Here is a 14,372-nt window from a genome sequence, read left to right as displayed (position 1 = left end):
GCTGAGTGAATTCCTTGTCTTTGGCAGGCTCTCCGGAATACACATTAATTGGAAAAAATCACAACTTTTCCCCCTCACGGCGGCGGTGCAACACTTCCAATTAGACTTCCCCCTAGAGTGGTGCAGCACAGACCTGCGCTATTTGGGCATCACGATCTCGCTCAATAGAGAGGAAACGATTAGACTTAACTATGGTGTGGCTATCTCTCAACTGTCCGATAACGTAACACGATGGATGTCCTTGCTGCTCTCAATGGCGGGCAGGACCTCATTGATAAAGATGGTGGTGCTCCCCCGTTTTTTATACATCTTTCAAAATGTCCCCTACTACCCGGGCTCATACTTCTTCAAGAGGCTGCGGTCAGAACTACTGCGACTGTTCTGGGGGGGTAAACAGCCACGGCTGCCTTGGTCCACCCTGATGCAGCCATATGACAAAGGCGGGTTTGACGTGCCAGATTTTGAAACCTATTACATGAGCGCGCAGGCGCAACATGCATACCACTGGATTCATCCTGAGCCCTTCATGCCACAAGTTGTGGCTGAGGAATGGATTGTGCACCCCCTCCCACTCAATGGTATGCTACAGGGCAGAACAGGAGACATTGAGACACCAGCTACCACAGTTACGTGTACTGTGGACGCCTGGCGGAGAGTGGTCAGGGCACTTGACGCCCCTTTGTTATACTCACCGGCCATGCCACTCACGTACCACCCACGACTGTCCCTGTTACAGGAACCTGGCTTCCGTTCAATGTGCAAACGCATCAAACTGAACACGTGGGGTGATATGTTCCTCAATTGGCAGTTCCGCACTAAAGACCAGATATTTCAGAGTGGTTCCCCGACGCCGCTGGAGATTTTCTATTTCATTAGACTTAGACAGGGGATGCGAGAGATCCTTCCACACTTTCCTGATGAGCCGGGTGTGGTCTTGCCCCTTCATGTGCTACTGATATCGGATGGCCGACACTTGGTGTCGAAGCTGTACAACAACATCAGGTCGCACAGAGTGTCTGCTACGCCCCGAGCGCGTGCCAGTTGGAGTTCAGAACTCGGTACTGAAGTGACTGACGAACGGTGGCAATATTGCTGCTCCGTCACGGCGAACATCTCGTCTAGCTGCAGACTCAAAATTATCCATTACAAATTTGTGCAGAGATTTTATTTTACACCGGTTAGGAAGCTAAAGCTACACTTGGCGGATAACGACAGGTGTGCTCGTTGCCGCGCAGACGGAGCGGGATTTCTCCACCTTGCTTGGGAATGTGGAGCGGTTCAGGAGTACTGGACCCAGGTGCACGCGGCGCTTCAGGTCATGACTGATGGAGTGGTTCCACTGGACCCCATCACGATGATACTGGGCTATACTAAAGATGTCCCTAAAGCATCTCGTAGATTTGTGGATGTAGCGCTCTTGCTGGCAAAAAGGAGAGTGGCTTGCAGATGGGGGAGGGGCAGGGCTCCGAAGTTTAAGGAATGGATTGATGATATGACGTACTGTCAGGAACAACACAATATCTATGCTGAGCTTATGCCTGTGCGCTGTTGGCCTAAGGATATCTGGGGTCCGCTTCAGCTCTATTGGCTGTCTCAAGTGAACCAGAATGGGAGCTCTGATGATGATAGTCTGAGAGGAGGGTCCTGAGCAGGGAGCTGTCTAAGGATTAGGTTATAGATCACTGGGGATCCGTCCTACTGATGGGCCCCGGGAGTAGTCATATTACTGCTATACGACTGTACTGAGATCACTAAGGGGTATACTGACAACACACTCCACTGGGCAGCCGCGAGGTGAAGGTTCCTTAGACGGTGTAGCTCAGAGCACAGGCGGGCTACCCCTTGCGGGCGATTTAAGATGGTAAAGGGGTGTCATACTCAAGCACATTGACTGATCCCCATACCAGATATGGGTGGGTGTAATACACTGTGATCACTACACACCATTGGGATATACAGCTGGGCCCTTCATATAATGGGGATTAGGGTGCTTTGCTTGCCCTGCTGAGAACTGAGCTGATTCGGATCTGATTGTGCAGGAATATCCGAGGAGGACTGTTTTGTGTTCCTAAAGGACATGATGATATCACATGAACTAAGTGCTCTGACATTGATGCCTAGCCCGCTAGGAAAGCCGCTCAGTGTTGTCCAGCCATTACAGATCTGTACCATGTATGTGTGTGTTTCATATGTTAATGTTAATGTTAATGTTTTTGGGATTTATATAGCGCTCAGCTGCCCCAGCCAAGGGGTGTCCCGGCACTGCGAGTGAGGCAGAAGGCAGAAAAAGAAAAAAGCATCAGAGGGGAGAAGGAGAGATTACTGAAAGAGGTGGGTTTTGATGGCTTTCCTGAATGCCAGAAGGTCCTGTATACCACGGATTGTTTCCGGTAGGCTGTTCCAAAGCTTGGCAGCGAGCAGGCTGAAGGATCGGCCGCCCATTCTGGCCAGTTTGGTACGGGGAATGACCACAAGATGTTGTCCTTCTGAACGAAGTGACCTCCTAGGAATATACTCCGCCAGGAGGGGGCGCAACATCGGGGGGGAGGCGGTTTTAAGGATTTTGAAGGCTAAACAGAGTGCCTTAAACTGAATCCTTTTTCCCACCGGGAGCCAGTGCAGTTTTTTCAGGACTCCAGCCACCGAGGAGTGGCGGGGGAGACCTACCAGAGCCCTGGCGGCAGCATTCTGGACTCTCTGAAGTCTGGTAGTTTCCGCTAGGTTAGCGCCCAGTAAAAGGGAGCTGGCGTAATCCAGCCTAGAAAGGATGGTATCTTGGAAAATTAACTGGCGGGTGTGACAGTCGAAGAACTTCAGGATGGGTCTTAGATTGCGCAGGATGCGGAAGCAGGTGGCTGCCACTTTTTTGGTGTGGTGGGTGAATTTCAATGCCGAGTCTACCCAGACTCCCAGATTTTTAACACATTCCTTGGGCTTAGGAGGTTGGCCCAAGGTGTCGGGCCACCAGCTTTCGCCCCAGGATGCGGTGTTTTTCCCCAGGAGCAGTATCTCTGTTTTCCCTGCATTGAGCTGGAGGAAATTCGCCGTCATCCAGTCGGTGATGTCAGTAAGGGTCTGTTTGAAGTGATGGGCCTCCAAACCGTTGTTGTCATTGAGAGCTACCACCAACTGGGTGTCGTCTGCGTAAGACACTAATGCCAGTCCACTCTTTTTAACCACTTCTGCTAGCGGTCGGACATAAACATTGAACAGGGTGAGGCTCAGTGATGACCCCTGAGGCACCCCCTGTCCAGTGCTGTGCTCTTTAGAGAGGTAAGGGGGGTAGAGACTTTAAAGGATCTGTTGGAAAGAAAGTCTCTAAACCATCCCAGGGCAGTCCCTGTGATTCCAATTTCCTCCAGTCTCATCAGAAGGACCTCGTGTGACACCGTGTCGAAGGCAGCACTGAGATCCAACAGGATCAGTGCTGCCGTTCCGCCGGGGTCAAGAATGGCACGGAGGTCCTCTGTAACACTGAGCAAGGCTGTCTCGGTGCTATGACCAGCTCTAAACCAGTGTTGGGAGTTATCCAGGATGTTATTGGTTAGGAGGAAATTGGTGAGGGTGGTGTTGACGTGTGTCTCTATAATTTTAGCTGGCCAGGGGAGAAGTGAGATAGGCCGAAAATTTTCAGGAAGAGTGGGATCTAGGGTGGGCTTTTTTAAAGATGGGAGATACCCATGCCTGCTTCCATTTAGAGGGTATTTTGGCAGTGGAAAGAGACAGGTTAATGATATTCCGTATAGGTTCCGTGACAAGCTCATTGGCTTCACAAAAGGTCTCGGGTTTTAGGGGGTCAGCCGGGGAGCCAGATTTGATTTTTTTACAGATTTTTTTAAAGCTCTCACGCTCTAGTGTAGGGAGGGAAGAGAGATAGGGTCTGGTGGGGTCCAAAGTGACAGAGATCTGGGGGGAATTGGGGAAGGTATCGTAAATTTTCTTTATTTTGTCGGTAAAGAAATTGGCCATATTATTACATAGGTCCGGAGAGGTGGCGGCAGTGATGGGGTTTTTTTTTCAGTAAGGTCTTTTAAAATGTTAAAGACAGTTTTCGAAGCATTGGTGCTACTGTTGATTTCGGTGGCATAATACGCCGCCCTTGTTCTGCAGACATGACGATGATAGGCTTTTTGAAGTTGAACGTATTTATGTTTAAGGTTGGTGTCATAATTTTTCCTCCGTCCTCTTTCCGCCTTTCTACATTCTTTTTTCAGAGTGGCTAATTCTGAATTATACTAGGGGCTAGCCACATGGGCACGGGCCTTGATCCATTTAGCTGGGATCAGGGTGTCCAATGCTTGGGTAATCCAGTGGCAGAACTGGTCGTATCCTAAGTCAAGGTCGTTACTCGGGGGAGGGGGATTTGTCCTTAGGATATTATGAAGATCTTCCAGGCGGAGTTTTCTCCACGGACGCTTCTGGACTTGAGGGGTAGGCACAGAAGCGGGGGCAGGTTTGCAGGGGACAGTCATGATTACCAGATGGTGGTCTGTCCAAGCCATGGGAATGGGTGTACCAGCAATCCCATTCGCGATGTTCGAAAAGATGGGATCAAGGAGGTGTCCCGCTTTATGGGTGGGGCCACTCACGAGTTGATTGAGCTGGAGGGCGGCAAGGTCTGCAAGAAAGGTGGTGATTTTGGGCTCAGTGTCCCGGTCAAGCTGTAGGTTAAGGTCACCTATGATCGTGAGATTGGAGGTTTTAGTGATGTTAGTGCCCAGGTACTGTAGGAGCGAGTTAATGAATGGAGTGTCGGCGCCGGGAGGTCTATAAATCAAGAGGCCGGTCGCGCAAAATTGTGGGTTGGCTTTAATAGAAAATCTAGCACTTTCGCTGCCCTTAATATCAGCTTTAACTAATTGGTAGGCGAGGTGCGATTTGGCTATGAGCGCTAGTCCGCCCCCTCTTGAATTCCTGTTCAAGGTATATGTAGTAAATCCCGTGGGGGTGGCGAGGTTGATGACCGAGTCCATGTCATCATGGAGCCACGTCTCGGTCATAAACAAGGCATCCAGGGAGTAGTCAGATAGGAGATCGTGTATGTCTAGATGATGCTTCTGCATCGATCTGAGGTTAAGGTGTCCCAACCTGAGGGCCGTCCATGTGGATTGAGGAGGTTTTGGCTTTAATTTAGTGTGGGTGCATAGCTTGGAAGGGTGTGGCAGTGGATGCGAGATATGAGCTGGGTTCCGCCTGGTACAAGTACAGGTATGATGCTGAAGAATCAGCAGCTCTTGCTTAGAGTAGCACATCTTACCGCACAGGATACAGCCCCGAAACAGCAGAGGGACTGGCGCCTGGCGCTGCCTTAGCGCGGACGGGCGCAGACGGGCAGCTCTTTGGCGGGTCTTCGGCGGGGCTGCGCGCGACAGATGCGCGCTCGTGAGGCTGCGAGGGCTAAATAGCCCAGAAGTTTAAAGCACTAGAGCGCTAACCGCTCTTCGTGCCGGCAAGCCGGAAGTGACTGCTGGCCAACACGAGGTGGAATAGGGAGGCGGCTCCGGAACAAAAGCCAAGTCAGTAATGGCGTGTGGTGCAGGGGATATTGTATTTCTCGCAGATAAGCACAAGTAAATAACAATTTAGCACAAGTAATTATTTAAACAATTCAATATTAAAAAGCGCTATACAATCTTTTGTTGCCAAAGACAGACCTGTCTCGCCAAGCGGGTCGGGGACACTGCCACTGTCTCCTTCCCGCAGCGAGCTCCTACCGCTGCTCAGCCTAAATAGCCCAGAAGTTTAATGCACTAGAGCGCTAACCGCTCTTCGTGCCGGCAAGCCGGAAGTGACTGCTGGCCCCCACGAGGTGGAATAGGGAGGGGGCTCCGGAACAAAAGCCAAGTCAGTAATGGCGTGTGGTGCAGGGGATATTGTATTTCTCGCAGATAAGCACAAGTAAATAACAATTTAGTACAAGTAATTATTTAAACAATTCAATATTAAAAAGCGCTATACAATCTTTTGTTGCCAAAGACAGACCTGTCTCGCCAAGCGGGTCGGGGACACTGCCACTGTCTCCTTCCCGCAGCGAGCTCCTACCGCTGCTCAGCCTAAATAGCCCAGAATTTTAATGCACTAGAGCGCTAACCGCTCTTCGTGCCGGCAAGCCGGAAGTGATTGCTGGCCCCCACGAGGTGGAATAGGGAGGCAGCTCCGGAACAAAAGCCAAGTCAGTAATGGCGAGTGGTGCAGGGGATATTGTATTTCTCGCAGATAAGCACAAGTAAATAACAATTTAGCACAAGTAATTATTTAAACAATTCAATATTAAAAAGCGCTATACAATCTTTTGTTGCCAAAGACAGACCTGTCTCGCCAAGCGGGTCGGGGACACTGCCACTGTCTCCTTCCCGCAGCGAGCTCCTACCGCTGCTCAGCCTAAATAGCCCAGAAGTTTAATGCAACTAGAGCGCTAACCGCTCTTCGTGCCGGCAAGCCGGAAGTGACTGCTGGCCCCCATGAGGTGGAATAGGGAGGCGGCTCCGGAACAAAAGCCAAGTCAGTAATGGCGTGTGGTGCAGGGGATATTGTATTTCTCGCAGATAAGCACAAGTAAATAACAATTTAGCACAAGTAATTATTTAAACAATTCAATATTAAATAGCGCTATACAATCTTTTGTTGCCAAAGACAGACCTGTCTCGCCAAGCGGGTCGGGGACACTGCCACTGTCTCCTTCCCGCAGCGAGCTCCTACCGCTGCTCAGCCTAAATAGCCCAGAAGTTTAATGCACTAGAGCGCTAACCGCTCTTCGTGCCGGCAAGCCGGAAGTGACTGCTGGCCCCCACGAGGTGGAATAGGGACGCCGCTCCGGAACAAAAGCCAAGTCAGTAATGGCGTGTGGTGCAGGGGATATTGTATTTCTAGCAGATAAGCACAAGTAAATAACAATTTAGCACAAGTAATTATTTAAAAAATTCAATATTAGAAAGCGCTACACAATCTTTTGTTGCCAAAGACAGACCTGTCTCGCAAAGCGGGTCGGGGACACTGCCACTGTCTCCTTCCCGCAGCGAGCTCCTACCGCTGCTCAGCCTAAATAGCCCAGAAGTTTAATGCACTAGAGCGCTAACCGCTCTTCGTGCCGGCAAGCCGGAAGTGACTGCTGGCCCCCACGAGGTGGAATAGGGAGGCGGCTCCGGAACAAAAGCCAAGTCAGTAATGGCGTAAGAGATGTACTGTTTCTGAATGCTCCGTAAATAAAGGTTTAAAAAAAAAATAGCGATTTAATTGTCCAATCCCATAAGTAATTGCTGCTGCTTTCTTTTTAATGTCTTTTACTTGGGCAACAGCTGAGCCAGTTTCACTGAACCACATGCCCAAATATTTATAATGCCTTGCTGTATTGATGGTCCTGCCTTCCAATTGCCAATTTGCCATCTTCTTCCTTCGGTAATCACAGAATATGAGGACTTTGGTTTTGGACTGATTCACCTGTGGATGGTTAGCCTTGCTAAATCTACTCAAGGTGTCCAGAGCCCTTTGAAATCCCGACTTCGTGTGATCCATGACCACGATGTAGTCAGCATATTAAATTATTTGCAAGCGAACTGAGCTTAGCTTTGGAGTAACCAAACTACAGGTGTCCAGAGCTTTGCCTAGATCAGCTGTTTACAAATTAAACAACATAGGTGCTAAAACACAGCCCTGTTTTAGCCCACAGTTTGTTTTTATGTTCTGTGTTGCCGTCGATGAGCTGGTTTACACCAAACCTTCTCTGTATGTAATGATATGATAGCTCCTAGCAGATTTGATGATATACCCCAAGACTCGAGATTCCTCCAGAGGATAGCACTGTCCACCCTGTCAAAAGCTGCACTGTAGTCTATAAAACAGCACGGGAGGGGTGGCCTATTCCTCTGAAGGGCACTGTACCTGAGGACAGAAAGAGCTTGAACATTGTCTACCATGCCGTGAATGCTCCAGCCCTAAATCCTCTTTGAAAAAATGGCAAAATATCCTCCTTGGCCACCCAAGTTTCTAAATTTTCTAATAAAATTTGGGGATAAACTTTAGCCTCAGTGTCAAGTAGGGCAACCCATCTATAGTTTGCGGCTAGGGTCCAATCTTCGCTCTTAAAAATAGGTCACAAAATGGATTCTCTCCAGCCCTTTAGTATATCAGCATTTAAAAAAGAAAACAACACTGTTGCCCAACTTATATGTGCCTCCTTCAAAAGGCCAGCTGGCAGGCCATTCGGGCCAGGGGTCCATCGGGTTTCAGCTGTTTTAATACTTTTGCCACCTTCCGACTGTTTGTGAAATTGTCCTGGTCCGACTGGGTCTCTTCCTCGAGCTGTCCTAGCCAATATGCCAAATCCTCTTGATGTTGTGGACTTGGTTCAGATGCCGGCAAATTTTCTTTCAAAGTAGGAATTAAAGTAACAAACTGTCCAGCATTTGGTGGATTATTGATCTGCTCCATATACAGCTCAACAATATGTTGCGCCCAAACTGCTTCGGAAACTCTATTATCCCTAACAGTGTTACTATTTTTTAATTTATTAATGTGGGCCTAGAATCGCGCTTGATTAGAGTCCTTTACTAACTGAAAGACTGTGGCCCATTCTTTATCCTTTCTTTCCTTCTGTTGCTCACCAACAATTTTGTTGTGTAACCTTCTGGCCAATTTTACTGCTGCAGCTGAGGTTGTAGATGGATTGCACCGATGAGCACTCTGCACTTTATGAAGCGTTCTCTTGAAAACAATGATTGCTTTGCAGAAATTACCGGGCCTTGCTTGTTGGTGCCCCCCTGTTGAATTTTAGGTCTGCCCTCCTGTTTCAATAGTTGCTTTGATAGGTTCTCCATGAGCCTTCCCCACTCTTGTAGGACACCTTCTGGTTGAATTTTAGTTAAAATACACTCCAATTCTTTTAACCAGGTACTAACCATATGTTTGTATTCGGACAGCCACTTAATTCTTCTGATTAGCTTCACAGACTCTTCCCCTGTTGTGGTGCCCACATTGATGTATTTGTCTGCTGGTTGTAGTGCAAGACTCAGCGTGCTCATTAATGGATTGTGGTCACTTTCTGGTCTGATTGATATATCAAAGTGACCCAATCGGGCGGCCAAACCTGCAGATAAAAAAGTATAATCAATAGTTGATAAATTTTTACAGGTTAGAGGGAATATAAGCTTCTTATTTCCCACCTCAAATTCCGACTGAGCTGATACAAAATTGTGGCGCTTCATAAAATCATTGATTCCATGACCAACACTTGGCTTGGAAGCTCCTGCATTGTTCCCCCCCACCTCCCTGATGTTAAGGTCTCCAGTAATTATACATTTGAAATGTGGATGGTCTAAAAGGATATCTTCAAGGCTTTCAAAAAATGATTTACCATCTCTGTCCTTTTTTTCCTGGGAGCATTCAAATAACAGCCACAATCAGGACCATTTTGTTATGTTGGTTTTCAAACCATGTATGCAAACACCTTGGGCTGGCATGCAATTGCTGTCAAGAACTGTAGCTGTTCAATTGGCTGCATGCTTAATAAAAATAAATAGACCCCCCGCCGAAGGGCGGCCAAAAGAACTTAAGCGAGAAGCTGTAGAAAAAATCTCATAGAAACCTGGTAAAGCAGTAGGGGCCTGGGCACACGTTTCTTGAAAGCAGAGGATGTCACCAGTATCCAAATAAAGGTAGCCTCCTCTGCTTCCCATGAGTTTCTTGAGCCCTGCCACGTTCCATGAGATTATTGAAAACTCAGAGTTTGATATTCGTACGGATTGTCTTGGAACTCGCAGGTTTATTAAGACGCTGGTTTTCAGTTCCCATTTTGGTGGGCATGCACTCCCATCAGGGCTGAGGCAAGAGGTCCAGTGTTCTATATGTAACATTCGCCAATCGCCCTGCTTCCTGCCCATTGCTTTTTGTAAGACTGAATTTCACCTCTCTCTGGTTCAGCGATTATACAATCGTCAGTGCTCTTGCTCTCTTTATTTCCTCTAATTTCCAGCTTCTACTTCTACCTCATGTGCCCTTAAGAATGCTTTGTGGTTGCTGTCCTGTGGGCAGGTTTAGTAAAGCACACAAGTACTTCGGGGAACCAGGTTTCCTAAGTTCAATCCCCCGATCAGCAAAGATTTCTTTTTCTCTCCACACTGCATCTCTCAAGGCCATGCTCCTCTATGCAGTTTTCGAGGCTTCCCCTGTGGCGTTCAAACACGGAGGGTCAAATTCTACCCATAACAAGTCCTCCGAGGTAATATGTTTAAGAGAAGGGATATGGCAGCATAGTCTCAGCAGATTCCCACAATTGAGCGTTTCCTGAGGACCCTTAGGGCAGAACCTGGGAATAAAGACCAATTCCAGGGGATTGTTGGCAATTACCCCTTTATTAACCTATTGAGTGGGACATAATGACGCAGGGTGGTTTAGCAGGCAATCTACGTATTCTACTGTTCCCTCTGCTGTGTTACAATTATGTAGAAGCCCCCTATTCGAGGCCCGTTGTAGATGACTGGAACCTTAGATGCCACTTAACTTCACAGGCTCCAGGATCCGGAACCCAGGCATTGTTTTTTCCCCAAGAGGCTTTTAAGGATCCAGAAACATCATCTCTTTGGGGAATCCAAATATTCCACCCTGAAGTGTATCCCTGACTATCCGAGTTGCAAGATTACACCCACTAAGCACCTATGGTAGGATCCCAAATTATAAACCCTTGGTTATAACCCTGAGATGAACATGGGCCATATATACTGGGCCATTCTGCTTGTGTGCTTGCATCCTTAATGTTCCGGGATTCTTCTTACCTTTGCCCAGGTGTTTCAGCCCTAAAATCCACATTAGGAACTGATTTCCCCAAACCCAATTCATTAGGCAGGTCAACCTGTATATTTAATAACAGAATACCCATGCACACTCTAATAATATATAAACAGTAATGTCAGTGTAGACACTTTAAACAATGGAGACAAAACCTTTCATTTGCAACAGAAATGATTAATTTCTTAGAATCAGTCCTTGGTATATGGTGTCTTTAATGTTCTTAACAAGAGAACCAGCCGACAAGTGTTTCGTCGCGTATGGGACAGTGCTCCAGCGACTCCTCAGGGCTAAAGAAATATGGAGTGTCGTAGGGAGAGTCGCTCCGTTGGTGATACTTCCGACCCGACAGGGCCCAGGACTGTTGGTTGACATGGGGATGTAGACAAAATCTTGCAAATGTTGTCCGTTGTATTAAAATAGCAAGGTAAGTCGATTTTGTGGGACACTCAAGGGCGCGTTGAATTCGAAATGTAGATATCTTCAAGTATTCGATGTGTGTGTCTCCACTGTGTTATGCGATGAGGTTGGATCACATCTCCTAAAAAAGTGGTGCCTTCGGTCGTCAGACAGGTGCATCTGTAAACAGCCTTTCGCTCTGTGTACCGGGTGTGGTCCTCACACTGTTTAAAAACAGTTTTTGGCCACTGCGATGCACAGAATCTTTTAGGGTTCACATAAACCTTTTGATCTCTCCATTGGCTTGTGGCCATTGTGGGGTGATCCTGCGGTGTCGTACCCTGTGAAGTTGCATGAATTCTCAGAACTCACCTCCCTGGAACGGGGGGTCGTTGTCACATTTGAATTCCTATGGGCATCCGAAAATTACGAATGCCTTCTCCAGCACCTGGGTGACTAGGGAAAATGCGGTGGAGCTGACGACTTCCACTACCGGATATTTGGAATAACTGTCCATCATGACTAGTGTCATCCAGCCGTCAGGGAAGCTCCTGAAGTCGATACTCCCTTTTTTCCATGGGGTCTTCCCATGGTCATCCGCCTAAATGAGAGCTGGTCGTTCTGGTGCACTAGTCAGTTGACACGCTGGGCATCTTCTTACAGTGGCCGCTACTCGGTCTTCCAGCCCGGGGAACCAGACTTTTTCCCTCATTCTGGCTTTCATCTTCTCGGTTCCTGGTGCCCTCTGTGGGCCAATTGCGTCACATGGTTGTGTAGGGTTGCTGGGATTATGATGCGTGATCCTCACAAGAGGATTCCATCCAGGGTAACATTCAGCTCGTTGCTTATCCTCCACATTTTGGTGAGGCACTCCTTTTCTTGGCCTGACACTTGTTAGCGGTCTGTAGGAAGTCTTGCCTGTTGCCTCCTTGGATGGGTCCCCTTCGGCTGCAGCCATGATGTCTGCCAGTGTCAGGGCTTTGGGGCATGCAATCGTTGACATCATGTTGATGTGTGCCTCCAGTGCCTCGATCTCCTGTACCTATTCCTGTTGTTCTGGGTGTTGTGAGAGAAATTCTTCCAGGTTCTTGCGCCTGGCAGGTACACCACTTCCATTTTGTTGTGCTGTAGTCAAATGGCCCATCGCTTGATTTTTGGAGGTGGGTGAGGCACTGGCTCTCTATAGAGGGGTACTAGCTGCTGATGGTCCGTGATGATCTTGAATGGCTGGACGCAGATATACAGGTGGAAATGCCAGCATGCCCACCGGATAGCCAAGGCTTCCCATTCAATTTGTGTGTAACGTGTCTCGGTGGGGGAGAGAGACTTGCTGGCATACACAAGTGCGACCCACCTTCCTGGTGCTTGCTCCTTAGTGAGCGCCGCCCCTAGAACCATGGGATTTGCATCCACGAGGAGCTCTGTATGTTTTGCGGGGTCAAAGTAGATTGGGTGGTATGGTAGAGGAGAGCACTCTTGACTCTCTGGAACGCTGTCTCTTCCTTCTGTTCCCACTTCCACTTGGCGTCTGAGCGAATGAGGCTCCGGAGGGGTTCTGCGATGGTGGCCAGATCCAGGATGAATCGACCAGTGGAGGAGGGCTGTCGAGGTCACAGCCGGGTCGATGTGCAGTTTTACAGAGGCTTTCTTGATGCGTCCCTGGCCCTCAAAAGAGTGATTTCATTAGGCGAATATCTTTGTCTTGGATGGGGTGAGTTCAAGTCGGGTGTACTGCAGTATTCCCATGACAGTCAACGAGGCTCCGGTGTCATTGACCACCTTCACTTCCGACCCAGCTATCCTCACGGTGCATGTAGGTTGTGGCCTCCGTTTATTTAGCTCCTGTGTGAATGAGACTAGGTATGTCTCGACTTCATTGTCTTCTGTGGACGTGGCTTCTATCCGGTAGGTGGCCTGCTTGTTGGTGCCAAGGATGCGCTCAATAGTTAGCGCAACATTCTCCTCATTGGTTTACTGCCGCTGGTGTTCTCCTGTTGATTCTGTTACCGGCATACTGATACAAAATGGTTCGGGATCCCACAGTGGGAGCACGTCCGCCCCTGGGCAGGGCACGCCTGAACAAGGTGTACCTCACATCCACAGTACCCACACGGGCCTTTCGGGGTTTGGGGTGGGTGGCCTCAATGCCCGCTCCCTCTGTCTTATGTCCTTACTGCACCAGCACACTCCGTCTTGATGGCTGCATCTTTGTATGTTGTCCGTGTTAGAGCTAAGTCCATCTCATCTGCCCTTGCTGCAGAGAGATGAACAACCAAAAACAATTGCCAATACTGCTTTCTATTTGTGACTTAGCCCTAAAAGAAAAATGTGCGGGTATACCATCAAACCATTTTAAGCTTATTAATTGCTTTTTTTATTTTAATTAATTTTTTTAAAAGCTTTTAATACATTAGAACAAATGATGAATACAAATGTGTATCTCTATACACCATGCATATATACAATTTTATGAAACACACTAGATAAACAAGCCATACACCATCCAACTCTACAACTTTGCAAAAAAAGAAGAAAGAAAAATTATTAAACACATTTCATTCACACAAACAATCATACCAAACACAATTGCACTAAATGAAAAACATAATTCATTCTATATACAGATGTGGAGTGGTCAGTTCTCCTTCTGCCGGACGTCTAAGCGCTCTCCCCATCCAGACTTCCACTCAATCCCAAAGGTGGGTGTTGCCAATGGTCCAGCCTGTTCATTCCTGCAGCCGACAGGTTGTCAGAGGACTTGTAAGTAGATGCCTGTTCTTCTCCTGGTGCGACCGATGTTTCCCTGGACATGTATGTCCTTGTACTCAATGTTGTGGCGCGTGTCACCTTCTCTTCTGATGCGTGCTGGCTTGCCACACCTCTTCACATCTTCCTGGACGTTGTTGTTTCTGGTTGCACCATGCCCTTCAATTCCTTTCTTCTTTTCTTCCTTGCGACGCAGTCCTTTCATCTTTCTGCTCTTGTCCTCCAGACCAGGCTTCTCCGAGCAGCGTGCACTCTGCCTGTTTCCCTCTGGTCTTGTCCTGGCTCTAGGACACTGTCTTCTTTCCACTCTGTGACTGGACCCGACGCGACCTTCTTCCTTTGGCTGTTTTCATTCTGGTTCTTGATGGGTGTTGCGTCTGTCTTCTTCTGGTCCTCCTCATGGAGTCCTTGGGGGTCCTCTTACGGAG

Source organism: Lissotriton vulgaris, chromosome 3_1, assembly GCF_964263255.1.
Source record: "Lissotriton vulgaris chromosome 3_1, aLisVul1.2, whole genome shotgun sequence".
In the NCBI taxonomy this organism is placed as follows: Eukaryota; Metazoa; Chordata; class Amphibia; order Caudata; family Salamandridae; genus Lissotriton; species Lissotriton vulgaris.
This window is presented reverse-complemented; position numbering follows the sequence as displayed.